The 16,868-nt window shown below is 35.8% G+C and overlaps 1 protein-coding gene across 3 annotated transcripts in view; it reads right to left on the reverse strand.

The window, feature by feature from the left end:
- The window catches only part of LOC117997287 (hormone receptor 4-like), a 133,966-nt gene that overhangs the window by 67,507 nt on the left and 49,591 nt on the right, over positions 1-16,868 (reverse strand). Inside the window, exon 1 of one of the 3 annotated variants that reach the window (XM_069497983.1) lies at positions 2,304-2,474. The exons of the other annotated variants lie outside the window; for them this stretch is intronic. The gene's annotated coding sequence lies outside the window, so the exon portion shown is untranslated. Of the gene's footprint in view, positions 1-2,303; positions 2,475-16,868 lie in introns of those variants that run through there. 3 annotated transcript variants of the gene reach the window in all.

Raw genomic sequence — 16,868 nt, forward strand, 5'->3', positions numbered from 1 at the left:
GGGTTTGAAATGTAGTCCACGCGGACGAAGTTGCGGGCATAAGCTAGTACTCTTTAAGAGTCGAGACACACTGCGGGAGAGAATAAGCGACGATACGCGTTTTTTCTTAAATGTTGCAAAGTAAACTAAGATCTATCTCCACTATGAAATGTGAACGAGCAAATCGACGCTCAGATTCCCGCCTTCATTTTGCTTCACACGAATTTCTACATTCAAATTAAAAATTAAAATTCAATTTACTTTGTAACATTTTAGACAAGTTGCTTCGCTTTGATTTGACGCCACTGCAATATGTTTTGAGCCTAACTAATTATACCTAAAGATTAACAATAAAATTTAAAAAAATGTTCTGGCACCAAAACCTTGTTTATTGTCCTTATCTATAGGAATAGTGCAGGGAGACAGGTTGCCCGGCAGATAAGTGATAACCTAAACTAAAATGCGAACGAAGTGATATGATAACACAAGTCACGGATGCGAAGCGTTCGCGTTGCTACAATCGTTAGATAAACATATGGGTCACTGAACCGACCCAGTTTCTGCCGACCAACCAGTGTGCGCGCTTAAGTCAAAAAATCTACGCAAACATCAACACTTTAATCAGCACACAATAAAGTCGTGTGCGCATACACAAGTGCACACCTATCTATCAGTTGAGATTACTACGAGCACAATCCTCACTTGAAACTCACACAAACTGTGTCATGTAGTAGTACCTACTTCTCTTAAAATACAGCATGATTGGTAAAACGTGACAATCCCGTTGAAGAGTTTTAGGCACGTTATACCAAACGTCAAATTATTCCTAGGGCGAAAATCGTTTGCGTTTGAGTTATTGATCGTTTTATGTTTTAAAATGCACGCGGAACGCGGAATAGTTTCTAAAAAAAATAATTTAAAAAAAACTTAATGATTAATTAATTTCTAGGTAGCGGATATTCCAATTCATAATTATCAACTAAAATAAAAAAATCCAAATAGGGGCTTCATATAGTACTTAGGGGTCATTTGATAGCTTCTACACAACCCCTCAACGGAATCTTGACGTTTAAACGCTTTTCCACAGATATTCCAAATAATTAATTATATTTTTTTGATCAGACTAAACATTATGCATTATAAAAATAGTAAGTAAGCATTTCTGTACGAACAGGAATCCAAACCAGTCGTAAATTAAACTATTAGACGATTCAAAATCACTTGTAAAAGTTTCCTTGAGTTAAGAAAAAATAAAAAATAAAAAATAATCTGAAGTCGTAGAACCTAATAGGGATAGTAGGTATATAATTTCACTACAAGAATGCAAAATTTAAATATCAGGTAAGTAGAGCTACCTATTCCATATAGAAACACCACCAAAACACTGGTTACAGAGGTGGAATTACCTACCAACAGTAATATTATGTAAGTGAACGATTCTATGTAGAAACAACATTCCTAATCTTGGAAGTTTCCTCTAGTAGGTAAATGACATTAATGATTTACTATCTAAAATCTAATGGCACTTATCAGTTTTAAAAAGCTCTTTTAAACTTATAAAGGCATATTGTATTAATTGTTTAAAAACAGAAGTTTTTTAACTCAATATTTGGAATTAAAAATATACGAATGGACAGCGATGATGATGACGTATTTAACTTAATATTTGCAAACCTTATCATTAGATGGCGCTACCAGAGCCTAGATTCAATATGGCCGCCTTCAACCAATAGATATAACAACGCAGTTTATCTAAAGGATGAGTATAATTTAGGCCAGATCCCTCAATTATAATAATAATATAACAATTTCATTATAATTATCCAATAAATAAGCGGTAACGACATTATATTACAACAAAAAGTTTTTAGAATAGAACCTTACAAACTACGATGTTTTGCCGTCAACAGTTAAGTAAGATTTTTTTAAATAAAATGAAACGAATTATATAAATAATTGTAGCTTGCAAGATGCTTTAAAACAACATAAAAAGACAATTAAAGTAGGTAGCTAATTAAAAATCAAGTATCAAATCAAATAAGAAAATATTTGAGGATTATTTCTCAAAAAAAGAGTAAGACAAACAAACAAACATGAATTACAACAGCTTTGATAAAATTGTTTCTATTATATACACAATTCTAGTCCGTAGATATTTTTAAGTGTATAGGTACTAATAGCATAAACATTAAAAAAAAACAAATAGTTGCGAGTGGTGTGTGCGTGACGCCTTATCAAAAACATCGAAAAGAAACTAGACAAGTGCATGCCGACGTGAAAACAGAATAACATAAAAGCTTTACAAGATGTACACATCATCTCACCGTAAAACATTTTGCTCAAAGGCCCCTGTCGTCCACTACGATTTATACAGTCCATTCAAAACAAGATATGACCCAGTGAGTTGTCTTTCAAGTGATAGTCCGTCACTGGGTGTCATGCGTTAAGCGTTACTAAAGGCGGTGAAAAGCGAGCGAGCGTGCAACAGAGCCGCTCGCAGTTGGCGCCCGCACGGAAGTAGGTTAGTAACTAAAGTTTTGTTTGCGTGAGGCTGCGGAGCGGTCGCGGTGCACTTCGCTCGCTGCGCTAGGCGCGTAGCGTGGCGTCGCTCGCTCGCTCCGACCCTCGCCCCTCGCTCCCCGGACCCATTCGCGCTCGCGCATCTTTCACTTTCGCGCTTACCCGCCCGCCCTACGGACATTGTTGTACCCTCGCTGTAATACCACCTTACACTCCACAATAACATGATAATATTACAATACAGTTCTTGATAACAACTCAAACTAAGCTTTATTTCCTTTGGCATAACGAAAGGGCGCCCCGCGCATCCTTTGAGTCTCCTCTGTGTTTTGTTTTCATTATATTAATTTCAACCGTATGTTAAAGTACTTAAAGCACAGTTGACATTGTTTTCAAAAAAGAATCGTCTCCACTCCACTCCATAGGTATGCGTCGGACCTAAGATTCACTCTATAGGCGTTTTCTCCACTTATTAGAAAGATTTATGTAGGTATTTCATATAAATAAAACAAGTTTCAATAATATTCAAAAGATAATAACATGTGAATATTATTAACTCTAATGGTTATAATAATTATTTATTTTTGATTATATTCACTTTTCTTCACAGTACTTCTTAGTTCTTAATATATCAACTCTTTGAGTATGTCGGTCATTGAAGAATTAGCTATAATCCGGTCAGCAAAACTTAATTTGCAATCCGCTGTACAATTTTATTGCCTTTTGGGTTCCGTATTGAAATGGTAAAAAGGAACTTGGACGGGAGCATGTGATATACGCTCAACAGTACAATAAAAGGAGGATTTTCCACAGGACTGTTATGTCACCAACTTGTTCTTTTATCCGGGACCCCCGTTGTCCTAACTTAGAACTTGAGTAAGTTCATAAAACTTCGAGAGCGCGATTTAGGATGTTTGCTAAGAGATTGGAGAGCCTGTAGCGACATCTTGTTTGTAAGTTGCAAGTTACTTCGTCGCAGCGTGTGATGACTGTAGAACCCTTCGTATGTTTTTTGAGTGAGTTGATCAATTTAACATATAAAATTTCACACTCGTAGCTTTAGTCTTAAGTTTAGGTAATTAACTAATTATCACCATACATCATTATCTTACAAATCCAACAAGACACTATCAAAAAGTGTACAATGTTAGCTATTTTGAATAAATTATTTGACTTTGACTATGTTTCCTTTCATTCTACAGAACCCTCGGTAGACGAGTAGGACTCGCATTTGGTCACTTTTTTATATTGACTGCAAGTATAATATTTAATATACAATTCGATTTGTAGAGTCATTACCACGTTGTAATTTATTCATGGCTCGATTGAGGACTATAAAGTGCTTTGTTAGCCTAGGCTCTGTAGGTAAAGCAATTCTAATATCATCATGTTACGTAAACAACATTTAATGAAAAAAAAAAAAATTTGAAAAACTTAAAAAGTCATAACTCGTCTAAAGCTTCTACTAAATGATCATTCATCTCTATAAATGTCGAGATCGTATTAAGATAAAACTAGTTGCATTGAAATGTCAAAATTAATAGGCAACTAACTAAAACAAAATAGCGCGCAGCGTGATTCGTATTGCCATGGTATTGCTTCATGATTATGCTGGAATTATTTTCGATAGCGATCTGATGGAGTAGTATACGCTGAATTTACTCGTAATTTGGTGTTGAACAAGTCGCACATTGAAAACAAAAGTGACCCTATCCTAAATATCCATTTTTCAATATGTCCACTTTCGACCGAAACTAATAAAATATAAATAATAAATACCCCCGGCCCCCGCTGCTAATGGGACCCATTTTGTCCTATTTTTAATTAATATTTTTTTTGTTGCTGTTACTTTATTTTTCTGTTGTTTCTGTTTATTATTTTTTTGTTGTTTCTGTTATTTTATTTTTTGTTGTTTCTGTTATTTTATTGTTTGTTGTCTCTGTTATATTTTTTTTGTTATTTCTGTTATATTATTTTTGTAAACATTTGTTAAAAAATATGATAGCAATGAGATATTTAAATAAATGAGACAATTATACAATAATTAATAATCAATCTATCCGTCCGTAATATGTCGATCTTAGCGACGTTGTTATATTATGTTAAAAAAGACTACTATATTCAATAAATAACAATGTTGCTAAGTGACTTAACGACAGATTATATATTTGTAATTTGATTTATTATTAATAAACTTTTGGTCATCAAATATACGTGTTTAGCAATCGAGCTTAAAACGACAAAGTGAAAAGTCTAGCGAAAGTATAAAAGTTATCGAGACAAGGATATTTACCACGCCCCTGTTTTTTTTTTGCAGGATTGTAACTCATACGAGTAACTACCAATTTTTGGATAGTGTCATTTTTGTTGAAGTGTTTGAATGTCAAGTCAAACCCAATATACCTATATTGGGTTTGACTTGACATTCGGACGCGTTGAATGTATCGAATGCGGTTAGGTACATCACACGCATTCGCGGAGTGCTCATTGTCGATGGTTATGTAAGGCGGAGGCCGCGTCGATGCCGCTGCTTGGAGTCAACGTACGGCATTGACACGAAGCGCCCCACGGCCCGCGCGCCTCGCCCCGCGGCGTCCCGCACCGCTGCTGAAACCAGCAGCTGCGAAATTGGGTCACGAGCTACACCGCCACACGTCGAACTAACCATTTACCGAGGAGCTCCGAGTTCACGAGTTATGTTCGCTCAGCAGCACACGCATTGCTAACGACCGGGTTCTAATGAAACTGGCGGAACGCAAGACGACGAGTGAAACAAACCTGCCGTTTTAACTAAGCGATACACAGTGAAAGAACGTGGAAAGTTTTTGATAAATAATAATCGAAATAATTAGCAGATTTTCCTGCAAACATTTTTTACTGGTTAACTGTGACATCATTGAGTCGTCGATATCTTATCTATTTATTTTTTATTTATAGGCTAGCTCGGCTGCAGTCGGATTTGCTAGCATATTGTGATGATGGGGAACGCTTGCCTAGAAGATGCATATTCACTTTTGACTTGAAGGTGATTGAAAATAAAAAATAAATAAGTAGGTAGGTACTACTAGCTAATGGTATTATTATGCGCTGATTCTTAGAAAACAATGCGTAACTAGACGTAATTTTCTAGTAAACAAGTGTATTATGGAATAAACAAAGTCAACAGTTTCTAATATCAATGCATGAAAACGGAGAAGGAAAACAGCAATGCGCCGGCATCGAACGCCGAGTCAACGAACGTCATTGAAGCCTCCCACCACTCTTTATTTCACTCTATGTCGTTTTAATAGAGTCTAAAACGGACTGGCGCGATTGCACAACCTAGCCTTGGCTCCTACTGGCCTGGCTGACTTAGACATTCTATCTACTTTTACGAGTACATGGGCGAAGGCTCCAGTACTTGGGAGTACTCTGTTCTTAGTATATGCAACTAGTTTGTTGTTCACGTCGATGTGAAGTTACGTAATCTTCTAATTTGCACTGAACACTTTCAGTACTTGATGTGAGCTTTGGATTGTGTACAATAAGTATTGTTCAATGACACTTAATTAAATAAATTAAATACTCTATACTAGGGGTGTCGATTGCAAGAAAAATATTCGTAAAGTTCCATTTACCGATTACAGATATTTGTTTTCTCATAGGTACTTCGATATACAACCTATACAGATTTTCATAATTAAATCAGGGTTTCCAAGATGAACATGTAATCTGAGGTATTTCATTACAACTCTCATTATATATACTGATTTAGTACCAGTGACACGCCCCGGCTTCGCACGGGTAGCTAATTAAAATTTTTGTAAGGATCTCTGATTTATTGAAATAAAATATCGCCTGTCACTCAGGAATAATGTAGCTTTCTACTGGTGAAAGAACTTTCAAAATTGGTTCAGTAGTCCCAACAAACAAACTTACAAACTTTTCCTCCTTATATTTAACTAGCTTATGCTCGCGACTTCGTCCGCGTGGACTACAAAATTTCAAAACCCTATTTAACCCCCCTTAGGAGTTGAATTTTCAAAAATCCTTTCTTAGCGGATGCCTACGTCATAATAGCTATCTGCATGCCAAATTTCAGCCCGATCCGTCCAGTAGTTTGAGCTGTGCGTTGATAGATCAGTCAGTCAGTCAGTCAGCCATTCAGTCAGTCAGTCAGTCAGTCACCTTTTCCTTTTATAGAAGTATTAAAATTTACCTATTAGGTATATATACTCCGATTAAGTTTGAAAAACTTTTTATAAATTATAGGTATTCAAATCCTGGAGCAGTGTATACAGTCCTTGTTTGTCTGTATCACATTCTATAGATACTTATCGTGTCGTGTCAAGTCGTGAGCATAAGCTAGTCTAAAATAAAAATACGGAAAATCAAAATGTGCCCACGGATTTTTTTAAAAACCTAAATCCATGTGGACAACGTTGCGGGTATCATGTAGAGAGTTATGATTCCGCCATTAAATTATATTATTGCTGCTTATTGCATTAATTTTAACTTGTATTTCATATTAAATTTCCTTATTTTTCAAATGATATTATTATATTTAGTCAAATCTTTTAAATATTTTACAGTCATGTCATCCAATCCAAGATAAAATCCCATCAGCTCGCAAAAAAATCTCATTGCACTTTTATATCCTTTTGAAAAGCGCTTTAAAAAGCAACCTCGATTGCAGGCCTTTTCCTTTGCATTAATAGCTCACTAAGCAAAATCTAAGGACCAAACAAACATAAAAAGAGTATTTTATACGCGGGGGGGCTCGCGCCCTAGTTTCGGGGTGCAGGCTTCAACGGGTGAATGTACGTTATTGACCTACCTAGCACCGCCTGATAAATATAGCGGTCCAGGAATATGGCATTGAAACGTACGCCACTCGACGATAGATAAACGACTGTAAATTCAAATGAACTCTTTATATTAGAAATTTAAACCTACACCGTGCAACATATTGTTTACTGCTTCAAAACTTTGCTATTTGTTTTTATAATTACTACTAGTACCCGATCTGTTGATCATAGATTCAAAGACATAGTTTAATGTTGATTATCAGCTATAATATAAAAAACCAGCCAAGTGCGAGGCGGGCCACGCGCAGTGTAGGGTTCCGTAGACACAATCCTCGAAAAACAGATATAACTCCTTAACCTGTGAACCCTACTTAGCCATGATAGTTTTCCTTTAAAATTGATTATATATACGTACTACTGCTGTGATTTTTTTCACGTTCCTATATACTACCATTTGGCTGATAGAGGGGGGGGGGGGGGGGGGGGGGGGGGGGGGGGACACTTTACATTGATAAAAATTAGCACTTTAAAATATCATATTTTTACAAACGGACCTAGAAATCGAAAAATGATGTTCCCACACCTACAGTATTTTTAAAAGACCTATTCAACGATACCCCACACTGTGGGGTAGAAGAGAAAAAAAATTCATCCCCACTTTACATGTAGGGGAGCTACCCTAAAAAATATTTATCATAATTTTATTTCACCACTTTGTCGGCGTGATTAATATTTATATCCATGCCGATTTACAGATTTCTAGCACTTATAGTCTCTGAGATTAACCGAGGACGGACGGACGGACAGACGGACGGACATGGCGAAACTATAAGGGTTCCTTGTTTACTACGGAACCCTAAAAAGGACGTCAAACGTGTGATGGAACTTTCCACACATCATCAACGTTATGACGGCTGTCTTTATTTACGTTTATTGTTTCATCGTCATTTATAACGGTACCGCTTTCCTACAAATCAAATTCAAAAGTTAATTTGAATAAAAAACCCATCTACTTCTATTTTTATTTATTAAGTAAGCAGGGTAATATAATAGCAAGGCTAAAATAATATTCCTCTATTATTGGTTCCTTTGATAGATTTGTAACGATCGTCATAATTCTTTGGGGTGGATGTGGTGAGGGGTGGAGGGGGTGAGAGGCGGAGGAGGCGATGCGAGGTCAGCACGTGCGGGTTGCAGCGGTGAACGACCGTCATTGACCCACCTCGGAGGCCTACTTATAGCGCCGATAACAACCCTTGATAACGCCTCAGCTTTGCTGTTTGTCTACCGATTGTGTTTCGGGCGTTGGATATCCGATATAGCAGAATGTAATAAATAATCAAGAGAATGATATTATCAACACTACATTATTATTTTACCTAATCTAAAATATATGTATAATAGGAAAAGGTGACTGGCTGACTGACGCATCGAGCTGAAATTTGGCATGCAGATAGCTTTTAGGGCGTACCTAGATATCCGCTAAGAAGGGATTTTTGAAAATTAAACCCATAGGGGTTAAAATTTTAAGAGGGTAAAACAGGGGTTTAAAATCTGTGTGTAAGTCCACGCGGACGAAAGCTAGTTTGAAAATAAAGGAGCAGCTTACTAACTTTATGTATCAATATATTATGTAGATACTTTAATTAGATTACAGTTATAACAGCTAGCTATTTTACTTCGTTTCGGGCGTTAGATACCCGATATACCTATAGCAGAACAAATAATAAATGACCAATGACATTATTATTTTACCATGATTTAGAAAGAAAGTAGTACTTAATACCTTTATATAGTTATAGTACACCACCTGTCTTGAATTCAATTAAGTATAGCCGAAACCTTTTAATTAGTACACTTTTATAAATATAATTGCTTTTATACTAGATGATGGCTACGACTTTGTTATAGGTTCTTAAAAATCCCGATATATATATGGTAAAATATTCCGTATTCTCGCATAATCGATTTTGTCGGGTGGTATTTTTTTTCAGAATTGCATATTTGATATTTGAAATCAATGTTTGAAATAGCGTTTTAGCTGAGAAATAACAATAACCATATTAATATTATAAATGCGAAAGTGTGTCTGGCTGTCTGTCTGCCTGTCTTTCCGTCTGTCTGTCTGTCTGTCTATCTGTCTGTCTGCTAGCTTTTCACGGCCCATCCGTTTAAACGATTTTGATAAAATTTGGTACTATAGATAGCTTGTATCCCCGGGGAAAGACATAGAGTTTTGATCCCGGATAATTAAAGAGTTCCCACGGGATTTTTAAAAACCAAATCCACGATCCGCGGACCAAGTCGCGGGCATCCTCTAGTTTATAATAAATGACACCCACCACGTTGCGTTATCAATGTTGCTCAGTTGTTGATAATGTGTTTAATTAAACCTTGGTTTACCAGTTCAACAGATTTTCCTTCTAGTCTAGTATTTTGTGTCAATGTCAAGTGTAACTAGATTATTGTTAATTGCGATTATACTAACTAGGTACACAAGACTTTTAATTGACTTAATTTTTACAACTTAAACAGGGTCGCTGCCTCTCCAAAAATCATACACTTGCAAATTTCACTGACAGAATAAACATATTATTAGGTTTGTGCTTCAAGAACACTTTTTGATATTTTGCCTGAGCAAATGTCATTTACTCAATTTTTTCTGTACCTATTGCCTATATGGTAATCGGTATGTAAGAGAAAATTTACAGCGCTCCTGGCGAAAAATTAAAGAAAAATAAACTTTTCGTTTGACATGCAAATTTTTAGCTAATGAAGATTTTTAGGATTTTAAGGTGGGTTTAGTTTGCCTCGTCATAGAGATTATAAAGAACGAATTATTTCAGGAACAAATATTATTATTTTTTGTGATAGAACCGCAAATTCACAGTTTTCGGATTTTTTCCTTTACTTGTGCTATAATAAGACATTGCTACCTGCCAAATTTTATGATTCTAGGTCATCGGGAACTGCTATACGTTTTGACTCCTTCGTAACGACAGACAGAGTTATAAGGATTTATTTTTAGGGTCCCGTACGTCAAAAGGAAAAACGGAACCCTTATAAGATCACTTTGTTGTCTGTCTGTCTGTCGGCCTGTCAAGAAACCTGAACTTTTTCAGGTAGGCAGGTCTTATAGCAGACATTCGGGGAAAATCTGAAAACCGTACAAAAAAAATTAAAATGTGTTCATGAACAAATAATTAGTATTTTTAACTTTCAAAGTAAGATTACTATATCAAGTGGAGTATATCATATGAAAGAACTTTACCTGTAATTGTGTGTTACTGTGTAATTTTTTAAATTACCTACTGTAAATTTTTAGCTAATGATGATTTTTATGATTTTAAGGTGGGTTTAGTTTGCCTCGTCATAGAGATTATAAAGAACTAATTATTTCAGGAACAAATATTATTATTTTTTGTGATATTCACAGTTTTCAGATTTTTTCCTTTACTTGTGCTATTAGACATTGCTACCTGCCAAATTTTATAATTCTAGGTCAACGGGAACTGCTATATGTTATGACTCCCCCGAAACGACAGATATACCTATAAGGATTTATTTTCCCTTTAAGGAAAAAAATGGGACTATAATGGAACTAAAAATGGGACTATAAGGTCCAATTATAAAGTAAAATACTCACCTTCTGAAATGAAACCATGGCTATTTTATTTCATATTAGTAAAAAGCGTATCTCGTAAAATAGATCACATTCCATCAAAGGTGGTTTTACGAGAGCCATCCAAGTCCGCTGCACCGGAGTCCTTCCGGCCCCCAAAGCGATCAATACGTGGCGGGGAACGAACCCGTGACCTCGGACCAGAAGTGGGACACCGCGCAAGCGCCGCGTCATCAGCGAAGTGCATCCGTTGCCATTTTGAATTGCTAATTTTTTTAACTATCCGCTAATGGTTGCAATGAATATTGTAGTTAAAATGATTATTATGGATAGATTGATTGATATTTCGTTTTTATTGTGGTATAAGTCTCGCAAATTGCTATTGCGCTGGAACCATGTCTCATTAACAACGAAATGACGTCATTTTGACGTCAGCCGAAATAAAAATATACCATCAGCTCGAAACTTCAGTCTAGTGCTGACGTCACTAAAATGGCGGCCACGCGCATTAGTAATTTGCGGGACTTATAGGTAGCTCTAGGTTTATAATAGTTATTTTAATAGACCACTTTTGACAACTGTTATGTATCTAAATATATAAAAGGAAAAGGTGACTGACTGTTTGACTGACAGCTCGAACTACTGGACGGATCAGGCTGAAATTTGGCAGACAGATAGATAGCTATTATGACGTAGGCATCCGCTAAGAAAGGAAAATTAATTTTGAAAATTCAACCCCTAAGGGGGTGAAATAGGGGTTTATAAGCTAGTCATTAATAATCAGCAAAGGTTTTGATGATTCCAAAGACTTTGGTATGACACAGATATAATTATTAGGTATACAAATCTCATTTTACTACTCTAAAACTTTTGTAGTGTTCGACGATATATTTTCTGTAGTAAATTGTACTGCCTATCGTTTTTTGGTGTTGAATGGAGGATGAAACGTGGCATCGATCGCTATGATTAAAATGATGTACTTGTGGCATTTATGTAGCTCAAGAAGTCAAAAGAAAAGAAAGAAAATTAAAAGTCTTCAAATCTACCCTACAGCGCTACTAATTCATTAGGAGCTAAAATTCATTAAATACCTAAACAAGAAAAAATATAACAATTTAAATACGGGACCATAACATAAAATAAAATTTCATATAAGATTAGGTACTTGTAATAATTTATTTCGTATAATCTTCGAAGATGTTAAAAAATTCTTCTGCGAAAAACATGACTACTGTGAAGCGTTGACACAGAATAAATTATTGTTATTGATGCAAAGCGTTCACAAATTACTCCCAATAAAGTTTCTTTAAAAACAATGAAACAAAAATAAACGGGCAAGATATAAAAGGCGAAGGTAAAGGTCGTCCGAATGTACGTACGATGAAATTATTTTGTAAATTTTGAGTGCCTGAGTGGAGCTTATATACCTATACGACTCACTGCAATGCCAAGGCGACTGCCAAAAGGCGTGAGGTCAGGACCCAATGTCAGGGGCCCTAAGAATTTGTATTCTCTGATTGTAAATTACAAGATATTTAAACTAAATACCACGTTGGCATTTATCGTGGAACTATTTCAACACTGCCTATAATAATCATAATACATATCTATTATAATGAATTGAAACCTGTGCTCTGGAATAACTCTGTCGTGCAAATCTTAACTGTTTTAGCCTTATCGATGATTTATTTTTATATAGGTTGTGATATTCATTAAATAATTATAATATTAAAAAAAGAGAAAGATGTTTAGGAATCTATATATTTTTTCTTTTCGGTAGGAAAGGCAAGGAACCAGTGGTAGATGCATCTGACAATTGAGATCTCATGAGAAACCAGAAATTTTACGCGGACGAAGTCGCGGGCAACTGCTAGTTATTTCATGAGTGCTCTTTTATTAGATGCGAGTGTTTGCGTTGATCCAAAATTGAGGTTGAAAAATTTATCATTTAGTTGCATTAGAAAATGTTTTACATAATATTATGTAAGTAATTCTTTCATATTTATTCCAAAATTACTTATAATGTAAAAGTATTAGTATTTATAGAGGTTTTGATTGCAGAATAAACAATAGAGGGTAATAAGGGGAAATTGGTTAAGAGCATAATATAATACAGCATGGCAGTAACAACAGTAACTGGTCGACCCCCTTTTGACCTAATTTCGAGACCCATCCAGAGGGAACGTGACGCACGCGTAAACAAACGTACCAGTGTTACCATACTGATACACAACTATAGATTTAAACCATTCTATTTTATTTAGCTAAATAAAATTAGTTTTTACGCGTACAAAAAATCTTATACCTGGCTAAGACTAGCGGAAGAAGGCGAAGGCGTCTTGGCCATACATCTAACACCTGGATCAGGTGAAAAACTTCGTAGATAGAGATCAGAATTCCTGAAATAGTCGTCCAAAGCGATTCTAGGCAGCCGCGGTCCACTTAGCTTATCTTAGATAATCCTATCAATAAGAGTAATTTATTACCTATTTTGAATAAATCATTTGACTTTGACTTTGACTTTGACTTATGCTGGATCATCACCTACTATTTGGTGTCATTGCATAGTTGAATACTTATATATGTACTTTACAAATAAGTTTAGTTTGGTACATAAAAGTTGCTTTACTTTTTTTTTAAATCCTAATATTGAACAGGGTTCACCTTGGGGTTTCTAGTTAGTATATTTACTGAGTAATGCATTATTCACATTTGCCATGATATTTTCCTCAACTAAATCGTTCCATACCTTACTTTATGAGTTTAGCTACAAATTTTTATAGTTAACTCAGCGTCCTTAAGGATCTAAATAATGTAAAAGGAAATAGTGCCTGACTGACTGATCTATCAACGCACAGCTCAAACTACTGGACGTATTGGGCTGAAATTTAGCATGTAGATAGCTATTATGACGTAGACATCCGCTAAGAAATGATTTTTGAAAAGTCAATCCCTGAGGTGGTGAAATAGGGGTTTGAAATTTGTGTAGTCCACGCAGACGAAGTCGCGAGCATAAGCTAGTTAAGGATAAAATCAAAAATAATAGTACAAGTCACTCACTCGTTGTCACTGAAATCTATATATAAAAGTAAAAGCTGACTGACTGACTAACTGATCTATCAACGCACAGCTCAAACTACTGGATGGATCGGGCTGTTTGGCATGCAGATAGCTATTATGATGTAGGCATAGGCTAAGAAAGGGGTTAGCAATTTGTGTAGTTCACGCTGATGATGTTGCAGAAAAAGCTAGTGTTAAACAAGTACGCTGGAAAAGGTGTGCCGTACAAAGTGACAGTTACTTTTGTACCGAATCAAGGCGTCCTATCGAGCGTACTGAAAATTAAAATTGACGCTTTGTGTCAAATGGTCATGTCAATGGTTGACAGATGTTTCACAACTAACATTTAGCTTCGAGTACGCTCACATGACGGTCACTGCTGCTATCAGCGCCAGAATTGTGAAAATCAAGTTTCTTCAGAAATAGGTCGGCAATCCCATGTCCAGCGTACTTGTATTAGTAGAGGTCAGTGCTTGTTATATTTTAACAAATTAGAAAAAACCGGTCAAGTGAGAGTTAGGCTCGTGCAACGAGGGTTCCGTACTACAGTCGTATTTTTTCGACATTTTGCACGATAATTCAAAAACTGTGATGCATAAAAATAAATAAAAATCTGTTTTAGAATACACAGGTGAAGCCCTTTCATATGATACCCCACTTAATATAGCTATCTTACTTCGAAAATTGAAAATACTAATTATTAGTTTATGATCACAATTTTTTTTTGTGTGATCTAACCACAAATTCACGGTTTTTTAGATTTTTCCCCAATGCCAGCTATAAGACCCACCTACCTGCCAAATTTCATGATTCTAGGTCAACGGGAAGTACCCTATAGGTTTCTTGATAGACCGACAGACAGACAGACACCAAAGTGATCCTATAACACACACACACACATGCGCTGTTTCTAAACGGTACTAAGTGTACTAAACGGTAAACACCCCGTAGATTTAATTTCACTATGATACAGAATTCTATTTCCAGTAAAGGATGTAATATCCTTGCGGAATTTCAGCGTTTCCGTTTGTCGGCATATCTTTTAAATACGTAACACTACACTCCTATGCTATATTAGGCCCTTATAAATATTTAAAGATATTCATGGCAAATGCATGAATCATTATATCATTGTTGATTTTGAACTCATGTGGGAGTCTTTCTAACAATTGTGGGTTTATAAATAATTGTTTTATGTGACTAATCACTTATATTTCATGATATCTATTTTTTTCTAAATGATGAACACAACAGTACCGTAACAGTCTAAATCGGATTTAGGAGGATTTAACCCCTGAATATCCTAGGGGTGCCTATTAAGGAAGGATTTAGAAAATTGTATCGGGAACTTTAAAAACCTTAAATCCACGTAGATGAAGTAGCGGGAATAAACTAATTACCTGCGTACAATTATATTTTTGTTTAAGAGGGTTTATTCGTAGTGCTTTCATATACAGGGTGTAACCAGAACGATAGCAAAAACTTAGCGTTATTTTTATACTACCTATACACAATCCAATACCAATAACCATTTGCCTCATTTTGTTGTTTTAGTGATTTAGTATTTTTCAAACCCGCAATGTATAGCGTGTCGATAAAACTCGGGTCGATGCCCCGCCTACGACGCGGCATTCACTGAGTGGCCTACTTACGCAACTTCGTTGACCTTTAGCGTCAGTCAGACGTTTTATTTGCAATTTATCGTAAACTTGTTCAAAATTTCATTATTTTTTTATTCGCGTTTTTTTTTTGTGGTGTCATATCAGTAATCTTCAGTACTATATCACCTGTCTTAGATTTTGCCAGCGTTCTGGTTAGACCATGTATTATATTATATCATCAGCTTCTTTCTCTCCCTTTTACGGTTTTCTTATAATCGTTCAGTTTATTATTGTTACTCCATGGTAGAAAGTTTTTGTAATAAATATTGTAGTTGCCATTAATGGCAGTTGAGGTCAAACGGTCATTTGTTCTATGAAAAACTGGTGCTTTATTAAATCTGGGTTAAAATAATTAACAGAATTTGGACGGGTATGGTGAGAAATTCTAGAGCAAGAGTATTTCACAAGAAAATTTTGTTTTCTTTTTGAATGAATATATTAAAACAACAACTCTTCCTAAGGATTATAGTTTTTCTTGAAAGACCTTATAGTTTTTCTTGACAGACACGATGGACAGACAGACAGACAGAGAATGAAGTGATCCTATAAGAGTTCCGTTCTTCATTTTGAGGTACGGAACCCTAAAAATTAGAGTGTAACGCAGAAAAGTATGAATATATTATAAGGGTAATAATACCTCATATTATTATAATGGATCTATTAACCCGAAATCCAAGGTATAGTTCACTTAAATGAATCGTAAAAATAGAAAAACACAAGACCGATAAGGGAAGTATCTTATCTATGGATAAGGGTAAAGGAAGGTTCTGGAGGCAAACAATATAAACAAGCGGCCATGTTGCGAGCGTCTGGAGCGAGTTGCCATGCCAACGCTGCATTTGACGCACCGACCTAGTTTCAGCGCCGCCCGCCCAAATGTTAATGACCTCCAAAACCCAGGTCGAAGTTCACGCTACACGAGTAAGAGATTATCTATACAATGTACCCCTATAGATGACTCCACGGGTCACCCGTATTGATCCGGAGAATTCGTTGAGAAGGTTTCTGGGTTACTTCGGGACCCGTTTGGGTCACGTAGCCCTTTTGATTCACCTATTAATAGACATGACTTTATGGGGGTTACGTCATTATTATATTTCCTTAGCTTATTTATAGGGTCCACAAAATCACTACCCATAAAATAAATGCGAAAGTGTGTTTGTTTGTTGGTTTATTGGTTTGTTGGTTAGTACTTTGTCCTTCAATCACGCCGCAATGAAGCAACCACAAGCGCGTTTT

The sequence above is a fragment of the Maniola hyperantus genome, chromosome 4 (assembly GCF_902806685.2).
Source record: "Maniola hyperantus chromosome 4, iAphHyp1.2, whole genome shotgun sequence".
In the NCBI taxonomy this organism is placed as follows: domain Eukaryota; kingdom Metazoa; phylum Arthropoda; class Insecta; order Lepidoptera; family Nymphalidae; genus Maniola; species Maniola hyperantus.